This window comes from Rutilus rutilus (assembly GCF_951802725.1).
Source record: "Rutilus rutilus genome assembly, chromosome: 9".
In the NCBI taxonomy this organism is placed as follows: domain Eukaryota; kingdom Metazoa; phylum Chordata; class Actinopteri; order Cypriniformes; family Leuciscidae; genus Rutilus; species Rutilus rutilus.
In genome coordinates, this window is record NC_140223.1 from 22,527,582 (window position 1) to 22,534,584 (window position 7,003).

A 7,003-nucleotide genomic window follows, 5' to 3' on the forward strand; every position below is an offset into this window, starting at 1 on the left:
TTTTTTAACAGAATTACAGTAGATGCAAAATGTTCAACAGTATGCGCTTCATCAATGAGAAAAGTAATGTGAAGAGCAAAGTGCTTGTCTTACATCCAACCAACACTAATACGACCATATAATAAATTAATAAAAATCCCTTACATGGAGACCTCAACTATTTTTACTTCAACCACAAAAAGAGAAATAATCAAATGGCCATATTAATAGAGGAAAAAACTCATCCAGACATCACAAGAAACATTGCTAAATTTGACAAAATCCACAACACAAAGGTCAAACAATTCAATCATATTAATATTCATGCCAAGTGCATGCTGGAAATGGGGCAAACAAAATCATTTTTATGGGGAAAAAATATATTGTAAGACACAATTGTGTTTTAAAGTTTGAACATAAATACAGTCGAGTAAATCTTTGATTGTTTTTTGTCAGTATTATTTACTTGAATTAAGAATTATTTTTACCATGCAAAAACATTATGGAATTCCTAATAATCGTAACACAAAATTGTTGTAGCTAATAATTTAACTTTAACTGCTTATAGCATAAACTCACTTAATACAGAACTTACCTGCAAATAGGACTGAATCACCTGCATGTACTTTACATCATGATGGTTTTCCCCAGGGTCAAACAAACACATTAGAGTCCATTAAAACTCAAGCCCTCCCCTAACTGCACTCTCTTGTAGAAAATATGATTAGAGGTATCACAGAGTAAAAAAAAAAAAAATCATGTGCTTGAGTATAAAAGCAGTTTGATTGTTTGATGAACAAACAAAGAATGCATCACTCTCAGGGCGTTGTCAGTCTTGGAAACAGTCATGGAAAATTCACTTGTTTGAGATAACCCATGCATTTTGCTTTGATGACAGTTATTTAGAGAAATAATAATGTTTATATAGTTATTAAATAGCAGTAATGAGCATTTGAAAGCATTAAGAATGTTAGGCTCCATAATCCACAGTCACATAAGGTCACAATAACTCTGTAATGAGGCAGTGCTGCATCAAGCCAACCTACAGTTGTGACAAATGGTGTTTCAAATGCATTGCACAAACAAGTCTGATAAACAAAGCCAGTAAAATCTCCAAGGGGATGAGAGCAACAGAATTAGTATTTGACAGCTTGAAAGAGGAGATGGATTCATTGCACTGGCCTGGTTTAAACTCAAACACATCTGGACCTTGCAGTGGACCTTCCTACTCAATACTTGTATTGTTCAATGACTGCAAATTAGAAAGAGCTAAATTCACCTGCAGAATTAAATTGGTCGTAGCAGAGATAGTTTCCAAACCATAGCCTCTTAATGCTCTTACCTTGACACAGACATAGCCTCAAGTAATTCTTTAAAATGCAAGTTCTGTGAAATGTTCTTAATGTTAATTCCCTTCACAACTATCTATCTGTCTGTCTGTCTGTCTCTGTCTCTGTCTGTCTGTCTGTTCGTCCGTCCTTTTTTTAGGCCAACATTCAAAGCTTGTCGTGCCAAACTTTGCTTTAGTTCAAAATGACATTTGCATGAATTCTTTTGAATTTCCATTTATTTTCATTTTACTTTCTAATCTTCAGTACTGCATCCTCAGTTGAGATTAAGGAACTGAATTGGCAATGATAAGGCATTCTCAATTCAATTCTGAATGGCACACAACCCTGTGGTCTGGTGCATGAAATCCAAACAGCACACGCTCTGTTGTGAGCCGTCGTATTGTTTTCACATATTTTCACCCATTCCATTAATATTTCTGAAAATATCAGTGAAAATCTCACCACTCTGACTTGAATCTATAGTGTAACATCAATCAGCACTGATGTGCTGAAGGCATGCTGTGAAGAAATCCAATTACAATATTATCAACCCTCAGTGTCACATCCATAAAGTATCTGCAGTGTTCAGGCAAAATGCATGAGCAAAAGAATGGTGGTCAATGCCAGCATGGGATGGATTTACATTTTCAGCTATAAGTTGATGAAATCAGGGAGAAAATAACTGTGGTGTCAGCATATCTTTTACAACATATATAAATCAGCATTGGGAATAGGGGAAGTGGAATGTATATCTGCGAAGTGGTCAGAACCCATTACACACTTGCATTAGGACACTGTTCTGCAGCATGTTTAGGGACATCTAGAATTCCCTTCCTCCCTGACGCTGACTTGCAATCCCAGATGACAGCATTGCTTATTTTCTGTTCTGTCACCTCGTCTCCAAGGAGCAGACTGAAAACTGGGTTCAGGATGAGACAAGCCTGGAATGTCAGGTCACAAATTGGAGTCTGGGTGGCTACAACAGTCCATAACAGAAGCCAGTATTCCAGAAACGGAACACATTATATAGTGATTATATTATATTTTATGCCGAACAGACAACAGATCACTAAAAATATTTGAATTATATCTGATATCTAAACACAAGATAACAAAGTAATCCAAATGTTCCTGATATATTAATAAAGCAGCGCTGATACAAAAGATTATATGAAAATTACTTTCTACACCCCTAGCCCTCCTCTCTGTTGATAAACAGACTGAATGCTGCTTTGTTCTGCCTCTATAATGTAAACAGCATGAACAGCGAGGCACAAAGATGGCATGTAATTTATTTAACCCAATAGTCATAAAATTTTTAATGAACATCGTTACTGCTCTTAATGCTAATATAAAGGAAGAGTGTCAACTTACAGTGGGTTCCGATCCGAATGCAAGGAGTCTATTACCATATAATTATATTAGATTGCTTTACACAGAATGCATTTTCGCATTCCACTGCACTGCTTTTACCTTGTATTTATATTCATATGTAAACATGATGGACTCTAGATGGACGTGTTTGACCATTGCGCTCTCATCTCGCAAATAAGTTTAACTTTTTGGCTACAAAAAAAAATCTTCCACATTCCACTGCCCACATCTTGCGTTTTTTTAACACAAAAATGTGTTCTGTGTGAATGGCACCTTAGTATGAATAATTCCAAACCAAACAACAACTTTAGGAAAATCTTTTAGGAAAAAAAGAAAAAAGCTTAAAAAAAAAATAAGTATCACTTTACCCAGTTTTCTGTTTAAAGACTATTCTTATTTTATATGGAATATTGCAGTATTTATTATAAATAACTGGTCCATGTAAATCGTTATTTTGGTTACAATTTTTATTTAAATTGATGTGTCCTAATCGTCTAATCAATGCCACTGATACTGTGAATATGCAAATGAGGATGTTAATCAAGGGATTAGTAGCATAATGTTCAGTGTGAAACATCAGTTTATGAGTAGGCTACCCAATATTAATAAATGTTAACCCACTTTAAAGTATGAGCAGTGTGAAACATGAAGCAAGATATCTCAGGGTTGCGTGGTATTTTTCCCCAAACTCTGCACAGCCAATTCTGAAAATTTCATTTGTCATGTCAATTACAGTGCTGACTGCCCACAGCAAACACTAATCCCTAACCCTATCCGTAGCCAAACCTTAACCAATTAAATTAGCCTAGTAATTACTGAGTAATTCCCAAATGGGGGTATACATTCCCAAGAGGGGACGTGAGCAGGTTCCATGGGGTAGGTACGCAAAAAGATATTGATATTGCTTGGTTTGTTATGCTTAGGCGGATCCAAATTTTTAGCACTTTTTACAGTACCAGTCTATTTTAATCAGAGGTGGACAAAGTACACAACTTCCCTACTTGAGTGAAAGTACAGATACTACTAGTCAAATATTACTCCATTACAAGTAAAAGTTGTAAAGACTGATTTTTACTTACGTAAAAGTACTTGTTTTTAAAAGTACTTATATCAGGAAAATGTCGCCGACATGTGCGCGCCAGTATGAGTGTTGTATGTACGGGGCAGCAGATCTGGAACGGGACTGATGATGGCCTCAAGGTGTTGCCCTCTATCTCCAACTTCAAAAGACAACTAAAAAATCATTTCATATTAACCTATATCTAATATAAAACTGTTTTCTCATGGACTACTGGGATGTATGTGTGTGATTGTGTGTGTATGTAATGTTACGTATGTCCTGGTGCGCTTTTGCGTGCATTTACTCATCATCATCTGGTTACAGGTGGTAACTGTGTATACCTTTATATGTACCACTACCCTTTCATAAACTATGGTCCCCCACCTATAAGCTTTCTTAGCTTCCTTGGGGTACCCATTCACTCTAGCCAATTGATTTTGTGCCCCCAACTGTATTATTGTAATGTTTTGAAATGGTATTGTGAATAAACTCAAACTGAAAACTGAAGTACTTAAGTATCAAAAGTAAAAAGTAAATGTCAATGCATTGTTTTATTATTATTGCATAGTTGTAATACTTACAGTACCTTATGCCTCTGAATATATGCCGCCTACCTACCCTCATAACAATATCAAATTTATTTCTATAACACAATTCCAGTAGTGTGATTGAATGCGAGATTGAATAAGTGCACTCAATAACGTCCACAATGGTTTCGGACACCCAAATGTCTGTTTCCTCAAATAGTGCCTTATTTAAAGTTTTTGGGCTTTTAGCATGAATAGGCTATGTTAGCCTTGCTGCTATAAGCTAGTGTGCTCCAAAACAATGACAAAATTTGCATTTAGAAGACCAAACCAAACGTTGGAAATGAAAATCAGATTGATGTCAGAATCCAACATCAGATTGACGTTAATCTCCAACGTTGGACGGACGTTGTATTGTGGTTGAAAATCGTGTTGACGTCAGAAACCAACATCAGTCGGGTTCTAACCCGACTTTCATTTCCAACCAAAATCCAACGTCTGTCCGACGTAATCTGACGTCGGGTTCTGACATCGGGTGCTGACTTCAACTCGACTTTGATTTCCAACCAAAATGCAACCCCTGCAACCAAAAACATCCCCTGACCGATGTTACTACTTTCTACTTGAGGACCTTGACAGAAATGTAGTGGAGTAAAAAGTACGATATTTGTCTTTCAAATGTTGTGAAGTTAAAGTAAAATGTTTCCAGACAAAATAATACTCAAGTAAAGTACAGTACTCAAGTAAATGTACTTTGTTACTGTCCACCTCTGATTTTTATGAACCACTGAGCTTAGCATATAGGACAATTCACACTGAGCAGCATATTGCGCTATCAGCCCATTTCACGACACGGTTTCTAGGCCGCAACAGAGGATGTTATTGCGGACTTAAGACCTTGATAAGAGATAGGCCTACTGCCCAACATAATCCAAATTTTGAGCAAATAGATCTCTATTAATTTATGCGCATCCATACTCTCGTTTTGTTCATAGTAAGATGGTGACGCACAAAGGAAATAGGTTATAGTATAGGCCTACATAAACCGGAATTTGTAACATGCAAGTAAGTGCGCAAAAGGTTCCTGTGCGCACGCACATTTTTTCTTGTGCACACAAGAAAGTCTGTATATTTTTTATTTGTTGCAAAGATCCTTTTAGGGCTCCGTAATATTCGAAAGCAAAACATGAAAAAAAAAATATATAAGAGCTAATCTGCCACCATCTACTGGTTGTAGTGGTAATTTGACTTTTTTTTTACTTTTTTTTTTTATAAAAGTGTTGAAATAATTAAAAAATATTGAAATTTAGAATGTCTATTTTGCCCAGTCTTTTTTACCCACAACATTGATTATTTGGTTTAATTTCGATGAAGGAGTTGCTACTTGAGCATTACTGATGGGGTTGTGAGGGTACTTAAGGTTAAAAAGTTTGGGAACCACTGTTCTAGAGCCGTTAATATCCTAATAAAACCAATCAAGTTTTGATTTGACTGATTAACGTTTGACATCTTGGGACAAAATTTATTTCTATCAATATAAAGGGCAAAAGGGGATAGAACTAGGCGCAACACATTTATTGGACAGATGCCTCAATTTTTCATGACTTAAAAGCAGGTCTATTTTGAGCTTCCATTGGCTTTAATCTTGGGCTGAAAACACTTGACGTAGCTGCTCATCACAAGCAGTAGAGCAAGCTCCATCCGGCTAATTCTTCTCAAGAAGTGTTTGTCTAAAAAGAAGAGAGAACAGCTTTTCATTCCACTAAGAAGCAGATATTATTTCCCCCTCCATTCAGGAGCTGGAGAGCTGTAGATTAGAGCTCCCACACACAAGCGTTTTAAAAGCCAATATCTACTGTGTCGTTGCTGAGCAACCAATTATCCAAGATTTGCACTTCCTCTCTTTGAATGTTGTTTGCTATTAATGTTAGGAATATATTTTGTTTATTCTAAGGCACTGACTGTGAAGTATGTCGAGATGAAGAAAAGCCAGCTTGTTGCACAGCGGACATCAGATAATTTGATTGCTGCAATGCTCAATTAATTATTAATCGTCAGATAAAACCTTTGATTAAAAGACAGAGGCATTTTCACAGTGTAAACTAATGCCAGAACTCACTCTGCCTCAGTTATGTGCTCAGCTATAACAACGTAGAAAATGGTGGATGGGTGTAACGAATATTGCTAAAACACTTTCCCCATTCAATTCCGACGACACTTACAGAATGATTAGAGAGAAGGAAGGAAGTAATGAAAGGGCAGATGTTCTGCAATTTCATAATTTGCCACTGAAGCAAGCAATTCATGCTTCAAGGAATTACTAGGACAGTCTATTCATGTACCCACACACATACTGAATAAGACTTTGCATGAGGAAAAAGTATGAAATACTTTAATTAACACCAAATAACTATTATTTGCCCAAAATATGGCCAGATATACACATTGCATAAGTTATGTTCTGGCCTGGATGTCAACACTTGAAACTGTAGATGGTGCAGGTGGCTGTTTATGTTGTAAAGTTTTAACCGATGACCTTTCCGACAGTCTCCGTGTAAATGTTGGCTGTAAATACAGAACATATTCCTAAATAAGCCTCAACTAGGAGATAGAAAAGCAAAGCCATGACTAAAGAAACAGCAACAGAGCTTTACTCGTCATTTTGTTAATAGGTCATAGCAGTTATTATGGTATATATATATATAATAGAAACTACTATAGCTTGATATATT